The 13996-nt window shown below is 43.8% G+C and overlaps 1 protein-coding gene across 5 annotated transcripts in view; it reads left to right on the forward strand.

Annotated features, from left to right (window-relative positions):
- The first annotated feature begins 276 nt into the window (after positions 1 to 276).
- The window catches only part of MFAP3L (microfibril associated protein 3 like), a 30245-nt gene continuing 16525 nt past the window's right edge, over positions 277 to 13996 (forward strand). Inside the window, exon 1 of one of the 5 annotated variants that reach the window (XM_077353600.1) lies at positions 277 to 696. The gene's annotated coding sequence lies outside the window, so the exon portion shown is untranslated. Of the gene's footprint in view, positions 697 to 760; positions 1157 to 1334; positions 1473 to 1844; positions 1996 to 2603; positions 2625 to 13996 lie in introns of those variants that run through there. The other 4 variants (XM_077353599.1, XM_077353601.1, XM_077353602.1 and 1 more) reach the window with 4 other exon arrangements.

Raw genomic sequence — 13996 nt, forward strand, 5'->3', positions numbered from 1 at the left:
AAAACCCAAAATGTATTGAAAGTGCATTATCCAAGGTGTGCAGAATGGTGATCTGAATAAGGCAGGAGTGTGGTGGCTGCAGTGAAATGGAGCATCCAGCACAGAAGACAAGAGAAGTGATAGTCCCCTGGGCACAAAGGAGCTGCCCAGAGTGCAGCAACAGCATCGCAAGGAGAATGCCATTGAAATAGTAGTCTGTGACTGAGGAAGTCTGGAATCGAAGGATAAAGGAACTGCAGGGCGACTGGGCGGCAGCAGCCAATTAGAACTGACAGTGGATCACTGCGGCTCCCAGCGCAATCCTAAAACCTGAGGAGGATTCTGCGCACATCTCTTGGTGAAATGATTGGGGAGGGACCAGGAATTTCCCCTCAAATTGGCGGCCACGTGACTGGTGCTTTTTGCCTTCTCCTTTTCCTTAGGCGATTGGAGGAAAGAGAAAACTGGGACTCCGGCATGGACAAAATCCCAGAGAACTGCAGGGACTCAGAAACGCTGGGGACCCGCTGCACGAAGACACGGCCATCGCGCTCTGCGGTCGAGAAAGCGGTTTGCCATCAGAGCCCCTGGGGCGAAGAGAAGCGGACTCCTGCGAACCAAACATAAAGGACCACCGGTCCTGTCGAAGGTGCAGTCTCGCCTCTGCTGGCCAAAACGGGGACGGCAACGCACCCGCGGCGAAGAAGCAGCCGGCAGGTAAATGCGGCTTGTCCGGCTAATAACTTAGCGCGGCTCCGGGAATAGCTCTCGGCTTTTCCTTACTCTCCACCCCCTCCCCGGGAAAGACGGAGGCTGAGCCTCCCCCCCCCCCCCCGCGCCCCACCCCCCGCCGCCGCTCCTGCCCGGTCCAGCGGGTCCTCTGACCTTCGGCGCGCGGGGGAAGGCAAGGAGCGAAGGACAAGCCGGCGCAGCTTCACAGCAGCCTGGCTCAGCCTCGAGCATGCTCAGTGCCTCCCTGACCTACTTCTGCCTGCCGGAGCCGGAGAGCGCTGCCTGCCTGCCTGCCTGCCTGCCGCTGTGCTGCGCGAGGGAGCCCTGGCCGGCGACTGCAGGGGGAAGCGCGTGCGGCATGAGGGGGCCACACTAGCCGCCTCCCGCCACCGGCCCGACGCAGCCCCCGCCAAGCCCAGCCCGCCAGCCCAGCGGAGCCGCCTCGGTGAGCATTCGCGCCCGCTTGTCCTTTGCAGGGGCCGCGCAGCGCGGGGGCGCCCTGCCGCGGAGGGCAAGAGGGAAGCGACCCGTGGCGCCGGCCGGGCAGCTGGTCCCGGACACGGGAAGGGGGGACGTGGCGAACGGGGAGGGGGTCTTTGGAGAGGGGCAGGGGGCCTGGGCGGTGCGCTTGGTGCCGACTTCCTAGGAGTGGGGTCCGAAGGATGCTGCGAGACGGACCGGGAAGGTCGAAAGGACTCTTCTACCATTTATGCTCCGCTCACGTTGGATAATGCACTTCCAGTGCGCTTTGGCAGCTTTAGGTAATGTGCTTTTGCTTCTAAAGAGCATTGTCTAAAGTGGGCAGAATGGGGTTGCAGCAGTAGTGTGTGTGTGTGGGGGGGGCGCCCTGGGCACCCTGGAGTGATTTTTAAACAAAGGAGTGCTTGTGCATGTGCAGAAGATTTCCTCCTCAATCACCATAGCTCCTAGAGGGTTCCTGGACTAGGGCTCGAATTCACAGAGCTTTTAAAGATATTCTGTGGGGAGGTTGGCAGTCCTGCCTTTAGTTGGCAGTCCTGGCATGGTATAGGATCCAGTGGCAGACTTCACTAGTGGACCTTCCCCTGAGTCTTTCCAAGGGGCTGGGGCTTTAACTAGTCAGAGGACAAGGATTAATTATCCTGCCTTCCCTTTGGAATATACGATGGGCTGAGGGCTGGTGGGTCTTTTTGACAGCCTCAGAGCTTTGGTTTGAAAGAAAGAGAAGGATGGGGGACATCACTTGCGACCTTGAGCTGCGGAGTGGAAAAATTAAGACCAGGCCTATCCTTCAAATGTAAATGTGTAAGTATAAATGTCTCTTTTCCCCCTCCCCTAAAAAAAAAAAAAAAAAGCAAAGGAAAAGTCCTTCTTCAGTGAAGGAAATTTTGGAACTGGAAGACTTGGACTGGTGCTTGGCTAATCCTCCAAGTGTGATTTGCTAGAAATAAAATTTGGGAAACGACTTAGTGCCATTCATTTTTATGCCCAGGGCTGGAAGTGCATTTAATTTCAAAATGGTATGTGGACATGGCCATAGGCAAGGAGGCATCCAGGTTCATTTTAATCTGGGTGAAACACAAGATTATGGAAGAATTGCAACATGTAGGATGGAAACAACTGGCAAGGTGACTCCCAGGCTCAGGTATGATGGGGCACCCAGAGGAGGATTATTCACCATCTTGTGCAGTTTTATGCTGGTATGCTCTCCCCATTGTTGCCCCATAACCTGTCTGCTTAGAATTTAGTTACCATACATGATGAGAGACACTTGTGCTGCATGGAACGTATGGTTGGCAGCGCACCTGAATGGGGGAAGGAAGGCCTGGCTGTGCCCTAAGAGACAGAGGCATCTACTCCTTTCAGCCGGATCCTGTGGATAGTCTAGCTACACAGATCTAAGGCCCACTGAATTCAAAGGGGATAACTTTCAGGTACATGTATAAGCTAAGCATTCCTTTCATTTCCTGCTGCCTGCTCCCTGGCTCAACAAACTAGTCCAAACTGCATTATAGAAGCTTGCCTTATTTTGTTAATATTAAATCATGGCTTTGTTCTGACTCAAAGCTTCAAATCCTAAAATGGTCATAGCTGCTAAAATGATTAAAATATTAAAGCAACAACAAATATTAAAGCAAACTGCAGTTCTTTCAAGATGGGGGAGCAGGAGGCACACTCCTGAAAGGCAGCTATCGAGGAGCCTGGCATACACCCCTTGGGAGGGAGTTCCAGAGAGCTGCCACCACTAGAAAAGGTAGGAAATTTGCTGTTTGTATTCCATCAGAGACAGATTTGAATGATGGCTGTTTTTTATGTCCCTAAAGAGAAGTGGCCATTTCTTCTCTGTTCTGGTATTCTTTGGTGCAACCTGTGAAATGTTGCACTGGGCACAATTAATTAGCCTGCAGAGTGTCCTGAGTCACCCTCTTCCAACTGTGGCATATTGCAGTGTGGGCTCCCACCACATTCCCTGCCAGCAGTGTCTTTCTCTCTCTCTCTTCCCCATGCTGTCCTTTCCCTTTTCTTTTCATTTAACATTTAGAGTTTTGTGAAAATCACTGTTTTGTGGTTTTGAGTTGACCCTGATAAATATCTTACCATATTGAGTTTTTCTTCCTAATGGATGAACATGGCTACTTTTGTAGGCACATCATGGTGGCATGATCACATATCTTGAATTAGTGATGCACACAATTCCCCAAACTCAGTTTGATTCAGAACAGGGCTTAGCAAATCACAGTTGTTGTTGTTTTAACAAATTGAAAATTGTTTAGTTGATTTCAAGCTCAGTTCAGATCCTGTCAGTCACAGGAACAAAAAGGCCTCCATGGTCATCTCCTTCCCTCCCTGGTGGAAGAATACTTCTGTGGCATCATCCTGAGATGTCAATGAACTGAGACATGTGATTTCCAGAGCACCAGTGTTCCATATTAGTTGTCCTTGAAAAACTACATTTCCTAGTCTCACTGCTGCCTGTGTAGCTCCTGTGGCAGTATTCTGCCAGCCTCAGAGGTAAGGGGAGGGAGAGCAAGGGAGGGAGGCCTCCTTTACTGTCATCTCCTCTGGTACCTCAGCATTTGCCACAACTATTAGCTAAATGGGTGAGTGGGTGGGAGAAAATTACAGTCTGAACCAAAGAATAATTATTCACTTCTGCTGAGTTACAAGTTACCAGCCCAGTTCAGATTGTGTACAGAAAATTTTGAACCTCAGAGGCATCACTGTTTTGAATTTAGTATGTGACACATTTGGTAGAAAAGTTGGCTATATACCACAAATGGATAAGCTATGATTTGTAATTAGTTCAGGAACATGAATAGACATAGCTAGGCATATACAATTCAGTCCAAATAGTACCTGAATTACCTGAAAAGTATCTGAATTAATGTTGATTCAGACACTTTTTGGACAAATCTGGTCTAAATCACACTACATCTTAAGTTAAAGTGCCCGAACCATGATTTGGGCGTGAATCATCCATGTGAAGATCAGGCAGTTTAACAGGACCAAAAATGTCCTTTTATGTCCATTCTGTGATCTGGGGGGGGGGGGTGAAGGAGAGGCACCAGATTAGCAGCATAGCTGCAGGAGCCTCTCTTCATAAGAATCCCAAAGTTTAAAAAAGATTGAACCAAGGGGTCCAGTTATCGGCCCATTATGCATAGAGTGGAAGGTCCGCATTCGGGGTGGAACGGTGGCAGCTAAAATCACCAATTATGCACACTGCAGGCAGCAACCGGGTGCAGAGTCACGTATGCCGCCGAAAAAGCCACATTAGCGAGATGCGGAAGTGGAGCTTCCCGGAACCAGGGCACAACCAGAAGTGGCTCCAGAGTAGCAGAGTGCATAATTGGATACTCTGGGTTTTGCCGCCGTTGTGTTCCGTCCCGTGCATAAGCGGTTTGCTTCGCTTCTTCCTCCTCCGCGTTCTCCATGCCGCCGTTTCAGTGGCCGTGCATAATAGGCCATACAGGCACCCAAAGAAAGTTCCTCCATTGCTTCCAGTGACAAGACAGGAACAGATAATCTTTTCCCCCTTTCCATTAGAAACAATGGAGGTTGGATGGTGCACCCCCTTTGGGTGCCCATAAATTGGACCCCCAGGTCCAATCTTTTTGAAACTTCGGAATTCTTTTAAGGAAACATCAAAGGATTGTTCAATCTAGTTTTTGAGGGAACGCAGAGACCATCTTTGTCATCCAGTTGCATTTACACTGGGTTTTGGAGAAAATTAGTCTTGAAGTGTGGAAACATTTATTTTTATTTAAAATGCAGTTGCAGATGCAGCATCATGTTCATTGTGGACTGCCAAAACACTGTGCTTACCAGGGCTAGTTTATCTTTATATTTTTCTCCTTGACTCGTTTTAAAGGGGTCTTTAATTATCATCTTAATTTGGTATTTCCTGTTTGTTGGTAGGGCAAAGGGATTCCTGAATTAGCCTTCAGTTAGTCAGGTCAATCTCTCTCTACCTCAAGGACTGGGAATCAGACATGCAATGGGAGTTCTTTGCCTGCAGTATTTATATAGAAGTGGCTACATCCTCCAAAACATCTTTTTGTATCCTAGAACTGCTGTCCGGTATGGCGACCTACATTTAGCCATCATCACACATCTTTGTGCTAGCTTTAGTGACATCATATTGTGTGACTTTGCCTTTTATTGCTGTTTGCAGTCAAAACTATCCCCCACCCATTTTATTTTTTATAATTTTAGTTATAGAACTATATTTTTTAACATTCTACTTTTGAATTATTGTTACTGTAAAAGCATTCTTGTCTAGAACCATCCCCAAAGTCCTAAACAAAACCACCAATTGCACAAAAATGTATTTTAGGGACTACCTAAAATGCTACCAAGCTTTGCTGTCTGAGTCATTAAACAATACATAGCTCAATATCCAGAAGTGTATTTACTTTATGAACTCAACTAAGAAAGCCTTACTGATCCCTGGTGCCCCGTTCTAACTTGATGGTTTGGGTTTTGTGTTTGTCACATATTGTTCTGAAGAACTGGAAGCAAATAAGTTGCTTTAATAAGAATTTTATGGAAGTCCCAAGCATTTAATTTAAACTGCCAGCTATCTTTCAGCACTTTTAATTAAAAGTGTTCCTCATTGGGCTAGTCCCAGGAGATGCTTATCCAGATACTTGAAATGGCTTAGAGAAACAAGGAGCAGCCATGCATACACTTATAATCTTCACAACAATTTTCATGGTACATGTCTTAACTTATTTGGCAATGAAATGTAGGCTTTACAATGAAGAAAATAGGAAATAGAAGTCAAGAGTACTGAATGCTCTCATTGCCAGTTCATGTGTCATATATACATTCCTTACATGAAACTCTAGTGCAGTGGTTCTCAACCTTCCTATTGCTGCGACCCTTTAATACAGTTCCTCATGTTGTGGTGACCCCCAACCATAAAATTATGTAAGTGTTCTTTCACAGAAATTAAACCGAAACTGATCAATGGCATGAAGATCCATTGTTCATGATTGTATATAAATTGTTTTTTTTCCGGGGTTTCTCAGTTCAGTTCTGCCTCTTGTTCCGCAAAGCTGCGCCACCACCTGGAACATCTGGTGGGAGACTGCGCTGAATCTTTGATAAGGTTCCCCATGATGTTCTGATAGATAAGTTGAAGGACTGCAATAGTTAGGTGGCTAGGGAATTGGTTAGAGAACCGCACTCAAAGAGTTGTTGTCAATGCTGTTTCATCGGACTGGAGAGAGGTGAGTAGCGGGGTACCTCAGGTCTCGGTGCTTGGCCCGGTACTTTTTAACATATTTATTAATGATCTAGATGAGGGGGTGGAAGGACTACTCATCAAGTTTGCAGATGGCACCAAATTGGGAGGACTGGCAAATACTCCGGAAGATAGAGACAGAGTTCAACGAGATCTGAACACAATGGAAAAATGGGCAAATGAGAACAAGATGCAATTTAATAAAGATATAAGTGTAAAGTTCTGCATCTGAGTCAGAAAAATGAAAAGCATGCCTACTGGATGGGGGATACGCTTCTAGGTAACACTGTGTGTGAACGAGACCTTGGGGTACTTGTGGATTGTAAACTAAACATGAGCAGGCAGTGTGATGCAGTGGTAAAAAAGGCGAATGCCATTTTGGGCTGTATCAACAGGGGCATCACATCAAAATCACAAGATGTCATAGTCCCATTGTATACGGCACTGGTCAGACCACACCTGGAGTACTGTGTGCAGTTCTGGAGGCCTCACTTCAAGAAGGACATAGATAAAATTGAAAGGGTACAGAGGAGAGCGATGAATATGATCTGGGGCCAAGGGACCAAGCCCTATGAAGATAGGTTGAGGGACTTGGGAATGTTCAGCCTGGAGAAAAGGATGTTGAGAGAGGACATGATAGCTCTCTTTAAGTATTTGAAAGATTGTCACTTGGAGGGCAGGATGCTGTTTCCGTTGGGTGCAGAGAAAAGGACATGCAGTAATGGGTTTAAACTAAAGTACAATGATATAGGCTAGATATCAGGAAAAAAAATTTCACAGTCAGAGTAGTTCAGCAGTGGAATAGGCTGCCTAAGGAGGTGGTGAACTCCCCCTCACTGGCAGTCTTCAAGCAAAGTTTGGATGCACACTTTTCTTGGATGCTTTAGGATGCTTAGGGCTGATCCTGCGTTGAGCAGGGGGTTGGACTAGATGGTCTGTATGGCCCCTTCCAACTCTATGATTCTTTGATTCTATAAGGTACTGCTGGAGTGGCTGGTGGCTGAGCACGGGCACTTGTAGGAGGAGTGGCAAAAGTGGCAGCACCTCCACCCAGCCAAGCTGCTCACCCTGCTGCGACCCCTGTGAAAGGGTTTTTGACCCCCAAAGGGGTCCCGCCCCTCAGGTTGAGAACCACTGCTCTAGGAGAACAGTCCTAAGCAGGTCTACTCAGGATCCTGCCAAAGTCTATTTAATGGGCTGATTCCCAGGAAATTGCCCTTAGGATTGCAGTATAAAATTCAAATACTCAATTATGTGGCTTTGTCTTTTAGCCTTTTGATATTCCCTATGTAAACATATAATGTTTTTATTTCATGTAAAACACCCCTGAGATCTAGCAATATCTCCTTCAAAGCCATGTCTTCCAAATCTGTTCACCTGATAGAAAACAATACTCGTTTTCTCAGTATGTTTTTCAGGTGTTGGTATATCTCCAAGTTAACCCCTCTTTTTAATGAAGATACAATAACTGCCTTTGTTGTATTAGATCAAAGGTTCCTCAAACCCAGTATTCAGATTCTAACAGGGGCCACTTTTTATTGCTCCCTGGCAAATGGTTATCAGGAGAATACATGGAGAGCAATCCTAAGCAGGTCTACTCAGAAGTTATATTATTCAAAGCGGCTTATTCTCAAGAAAGCACCCCTTAGGTTTCCAGTCGTAGTTGGCTGTTCTTGCATATGCTAGGGAACATCTTCTTCCAAATGTACCCCCTTAGCTGGCAAACTAGCTTATATCTACAATGTTAGCTGGACTGGTGCCGTTTCCACGTTTCCCACGCTATTCCTGGGAGCCTCTGCATCTTCTGCTCCCTTGGCCAATAAATGTACCCTGCAGAGTGAGGTCTGCTTTCTAAGACTTATTAAAAATTAAAGGCTGAGGGGGAAGATCTTTAAAGGGGTATGCCAGTCGCTGGATTCGCTCCTCTTTGTTATAATTAGCTTATTGTAATAAGCCATCCCCTACATTTAATTGGTATATGACAAATGTTGAATGGATAAAAGATGCATTTGGCTGCCGAATCAGTCTGTAATTCATAACGGAAAAATGAGCAGGAATGTATCTGATGCAGTGTGCTTGCACACAAAAGCACATACCCAGAATTAAACTTTGTTGTTCATCGAGGTACCACCTCAAACCTCCAGCAGAATTTGTGTCTGTAAAGTGCCATCAAATCATAGCTGACTTACGGCAACCCCAGCAAGGGACATTTGAGGCAAGTGAGAAACAAGAGTGGTTTGCTATTGCCTTCCTCTGCAGAGTCTTCCTTGGTGATCTCCAGGCTGAGCACTGACCCTGCTTAGCTTCTGAGCTTCCAGGGCTGTTAAGAAACCCTGCCTAAGAAAGCCTGCTGTATAGCAGAGTGCCCTGAAATAGGCTATTCAAGATCCTGTACAAGCAGAAACCAAAGTGGATTACTGTGAGCTGCTACTGCTGTCTTTTTCTTGAGTTTCCACTTGTACCAGAGCTGGACCCAACTCTTAGAAAAGAGAAATAAAGAAAAGACGTTGATCTGGCTCATGTGCTATCTTATGGAGCAATTCAATTTAAACCATTCAGGGTCCCGTTTATTTGATAGGGCTTACTTCCAGGACTTAGCATGGCCCTAATAGGCACATAATTCTCATGTGTTTCTGTATACTCTGTTCCTCAGAGAGAGAAAGGTCTTAACTATTTTCATATCAACACAGCATGGGAAGACAATGTAACACAGTTGAACTGAGCAGTTTATTCATGCCTCTTCAGCAGTTTTAGACCAGCTTTATGATTAACATCATCAGTATATAATAAAGTCAGGATTCTGTGTGGTGACAACTAATATATGAAAGCCTATCAAATTGAACTCTAGACCTGGTTAATACCCCAAACAGTGCCAAAAGTATCAGGGGGCAGGTTAAACGAATGGTTATATAAATGATGCTTGTTTGCAGTTGGAAGGGGTTAAAATAAGTCTCTTGCCAAAGCAATGGAGAAGGAAAATAGTTCCTGCAGATCTCTCATTTCTAAGGGCCCACAAAAATCTAACAGGCTTATATAGTATTCCTGGTATATCAGCTAAGGCTGCGGTTTTATTCTGATTTATTTCTGATTAAAGCCTACTTGTGAAGAAGCCATTGTAGCTACTTCAGCATAAGTACAGAAAAGAGCAGAGAAGCATTCTGTTTACAGTGTTATAACCACTATGTTTGGGGACTGGATTAAAGTATGTTGGTGTACAAAGGTTTCATTGTCCAAAAATGTTGGATTTCCCCCAGACCATTTAGCCCTCGGATGAAAGAGGCTCTACTGTATTAGCACATGCAAAATAATGGAATGGTTTTTCTTTGCGCATTCATGTGCCATGCTTATAGGAAAAGCTCAGCAGTTTAAAAGTGGCACAAAAAAAACCTGGAAAACAACACCATTTAAAGAAATACATATGTATTATTTTCACTTCCTGATCAAAGTAGAATACAGTGTTTTAGTAGATAGGTACTCAAACACTGGATAAACTAAGCAGTGTAATTAATTGTTTTCATAACAGTGAGTGCGGGTGACACTCATTGCACCAAAGTGCTGAGAGAAACCTGTAATACAGATGTAAGATTTCCAGAAATGTTGAAGCCGTGGGGGAAGAACAGGGAATGGAGGTTGAATTTCTAGAGAAAAAAAATGTAATCTTATGTTAAATCTTATGTTACTTCTTTTAACAATATAAAAAACAGGCCCCAGCCTATTAGAAGGAGCTACCAGTGGAGATCCGGGCCCTTTCAGTGCTCCCAAAGTTCAAAGGGGCTGCAAAAGGGCATTCTGCAGGGGGTTGGGCTAGTTGACCCTGGAGGTCCCTTCCAACTCTATGATTCTATGAAAACAGCACTCTTCCACCAGGCATACGATTGAGACCAAGTAGAACACCAAAATGGGCATCCCTTCTCTCTCCTTTTCTACCAGGAGAAAATCAGATTTTTAAATAACTCAACAATCCCACTAGTTTATTATGGGAGCAGTACTCGCAATGGGTTGGACACGACTTCACACCTAACAACAACAAATTCAAAGCAAAGCTAAACACAGGTCCAGATTTTATTACAATATTTCTATGACGCAGTGGGCATTAGTACATGCTTGAAATTAACCTGTACATTAATGAGATATTTTGTAGTTTAGTAGTAGCAGGAAAAATGTGTTTGGGGTGACTTTGTGAAATATAAGAGAGTATTAGGAAACGAAAACCAAACTTCCAGGATCATAATCATACAAATCTATGGTGCAGTCTCATTTAGAATACTATGTACAGTTCTGACCCCAATTCAAAAAGGATAATGTGGAAAGCTTTTTAAAGCGTACAGAAAGGGTCATCTGACAATAAGCAAGGGATTAGAGCACTTTCACCGAGAGGACTAGCTAAAACATGGGCTTTTTATTTTAGAAAAAAAGGTTACTTAAGGGCTGATAGTGGTATGATAGTGGTTTCATAAAATATGTACGGAAATGGGTATAGAAAATGTGTTCTTTCTCATGATACTAGAACTTCTGGATAATTGTTGCTGGGATCAAACATTCAGGCCTGTTTGTGAGCTCTCCGGAAGCATCTAGCTGGTTAGTGCCGGAAACAAAAACCCTGATAGTTGAACCCTTTAGTCACTAAGTTTTCATTTTCTTATTTTTGAAGATGTAGACCTTATTTAGGTCTATCTTTTCATATTCTGGAAGGTAGGATCCAGTATAAAAATTCTGCTAATACAACTGGAGTGGGTATTTTATACCAACTCACTCTTCTTCCTTGCCCACCCCCAATTTTCTCCTCATGCTAGTGCATGAGGGACAGCTCAAGGGAGGATCAGTAGGAAGAAGCAGGCAGGAAAGTTCCATTCTGCAACTATGTAAGTTTAGATCCAACATGAAGATGTCATTGTAGTAATAAAGTTGGTGCAAATCAAAAAGGATTCTTGGTGCCAAGCCTGATGATCTTTTAGGCTTGTAATCAATACCAAGAAGTGCCTCAAGTATGTATGAAGTAAGTTGTTTAGGCATCATATGAGGCTTGGTAACATCCATCAGTAACATCCATCCAGGATCTCTGACCATCTAGGGCAGGAGATGCTCCCTCTCGAGATTGGTGGGCAATGTGTGCTGGGAGTGGGCTGGTGTGTTGGGAGAGAATAGAATTGGACTAGGCTGCTAGGGATTGTAATTTTTATTATTGCTTTTATTGGGCTGTTTGTAAACTGCCATGAGGAGGCATGGTCCTGGAGTGGCGGTCAATAAACTTAAAAATAAATAAATTGAAGTGAACAAAGTAACCTTTTGATACAGTTACAAATTGCAGAACAGGTCACTTTCACCAGCATGGCTACTCCCAAGTCCTGGCTGTGATCCTGCCAGAAAAGGAAGAGCTATTTGTGTCCTTCTGCAAGCCTCATTAATTTTATTGTGCCAGTCTGCAGTCTGCCTTCTTCAGTCTGTCCACAGTGTCAAACTCAAAAGATTTCCTTCATTTTCCCAGTTAGTAGTTTGAAAGGATTCCTTTATATCACAAGTATTAACTTGCCCAAATTATACTTAATAAATAGTTCCTGACAACCTGTTTCAAAACCAGTTCTAGCTAACAGAGGTGATAGTAAATCTCCTTGCATCTCTTTTATAAGAATTTAAAACAATAGAGAGGAGGAGGGACAATTTATCAACAACTAATTATTTCGCTGAACACACCAAAATTTAGCAGCGAGATGCTATGAACTACATATTTACTCTTCTTGTGTTATGTTTGTTATAGCCTTTAGTTGAGACATTATTTCTTATGGAAAAGACATACGCTGGTGGAAAATGAATACAGCTCATCTGACACAATCACTGATGCCCCCTTGAAAGAAACTGGCTATATTTTATTATGTGCAAGTACCTTAACAACAGTTTCATCCAGAAACTAGGGTTGATCATTATACATCTGGGGTCAATGGATGCCCTGTCACAAGCCTTCCCTGCTTCTCTGCTTTCTGCCACTGCCAGTACCAAACAAAGCTTACAGGAAAGAGTAGACCTCAAAGGCTTTGATGTGTTCTCAAAGACAACACTGGAAGAAGCAAGGCCAAACTTCCACTTAACTGGGGGAAGCAATGGGGGGCAAGTACTCTTTTCCCCAAGCATATTTTGAATTGATCTGCGCTGGATTTGTGTATCACACAGTTAGGACATTACCTCAGGATATAGAAGTCAAGTACAGGCACAGAATTTGATTTTCTCTGTGCTTGTATAGTATACTGGAAAACCTGTGTCCTCTATAATGCCAGACCCTGAAGCACTAAAGGCAGACAGAAAAGCATCTAAGCAGGCACTATCTGTAATTTCCTAGCCACCAAGGGACCACAAAGAATCCTCTCATATGGGGATTAGGATTACCAACTTTCTCCAAAAAGACCATTTGCCTAATTGCACAAATGGCAGATCTTTGTCTACAGATCGAGCACAGGAAAAAAAACAGCAGAGCTATGAGGGAAATTACAGGAAAGGAGATGATTGAGATGGATAAATCCAATTTCATCTCTCTCTCTCTCTCTCTCTCTCTCCTTCTTCCCAGCTTTATTCCTTACAATGTAAGAAATTTGAGCCTGGGTTGAGTATATGTATGTGTGCCCACGCTGAGAAGGCAGCTGCACTCAGGACCATAGCCTGGTGCATCTATGTAATGAGTTAAGTAAATATGTGCTAAAGAGATACAGCTGTTTCTGGAGTAATAGTGTGGTGCACCCAATTAAGGAGCACAGTTTGCCTGCCCTCCTAAATAAATGCAACTGCTAAATCAATCCAGATGATATATGTAGCTGTAGCATTCAGTAGCCTCATAAAAGAGTACATTCAGTGAAACCAAGCAAGAGGCTAAATGAATTTAAAAAGGAGCCCTGAATAATTGTTTTTTACCGAAACCTTTCACCTCAGTGGCATGCTGTTTATGTGTAATTCAAACATCACCAGGAAAGCAGGCCTTAAAAGGCAGGCAAATGCATTTAGTAGACAAAATCCATTAAATCAGTTTCACACACTAAATACCTTTATTGAAGCCTGTTGCTTAAAAAAAAATAAACTTCATTAACACTGGATACTGTAGATGTGGAAATTAATAGTTCTTTTGAATGCCCACTAAAAATATAACATCCAAAAGGTTCATGGTTAGATCCATGCCCAGCAGGGGAGTCTTCCAGTATACAAATCTGACTCTGAATAGCTTGTCCAAGTGCCTTGTATATTATTTTGATGAAGACTCAAAGGCATGTGTTCCTTGAATCTGCAATCCCTATTAAAATAACGTCTGAGTGGTTGATAATGATAAAAGTACACTCCTCCAAATCACTTTGTCTCAAAAGAGAATTGAGATGGCGTCTTCTGGGTTCAGTTGCTTCTACATATCTGTGATTCTTGACCCTCATCACTATTGCAAATGAAGAGGAATTTTCAACAGGACATTCCCCCTGCAATTTCCTTGCTTCAGCCCCCTGCCCCACCCCAATGAGCAAAGGGATTTTTAAACTCTAAAAAATTCACAATTGCTGTATCACTATAATGCTAAACATTTTATTGCTG

Source organism: Paroedura picta, chromosome 10 (genome assembly GCF_049243985.1).
Source record: "Paroedura picta isolate Pp20150507F chromosome 10, Ppicta_v3.0, whole genome shotgun sequence".
NCBI classification, from domain to species: Eukaryota; Metazoa; Chordata; class Lepidosauria; order Squamata; family Gekkonidae; genus Paroedura; species Paroedura picta.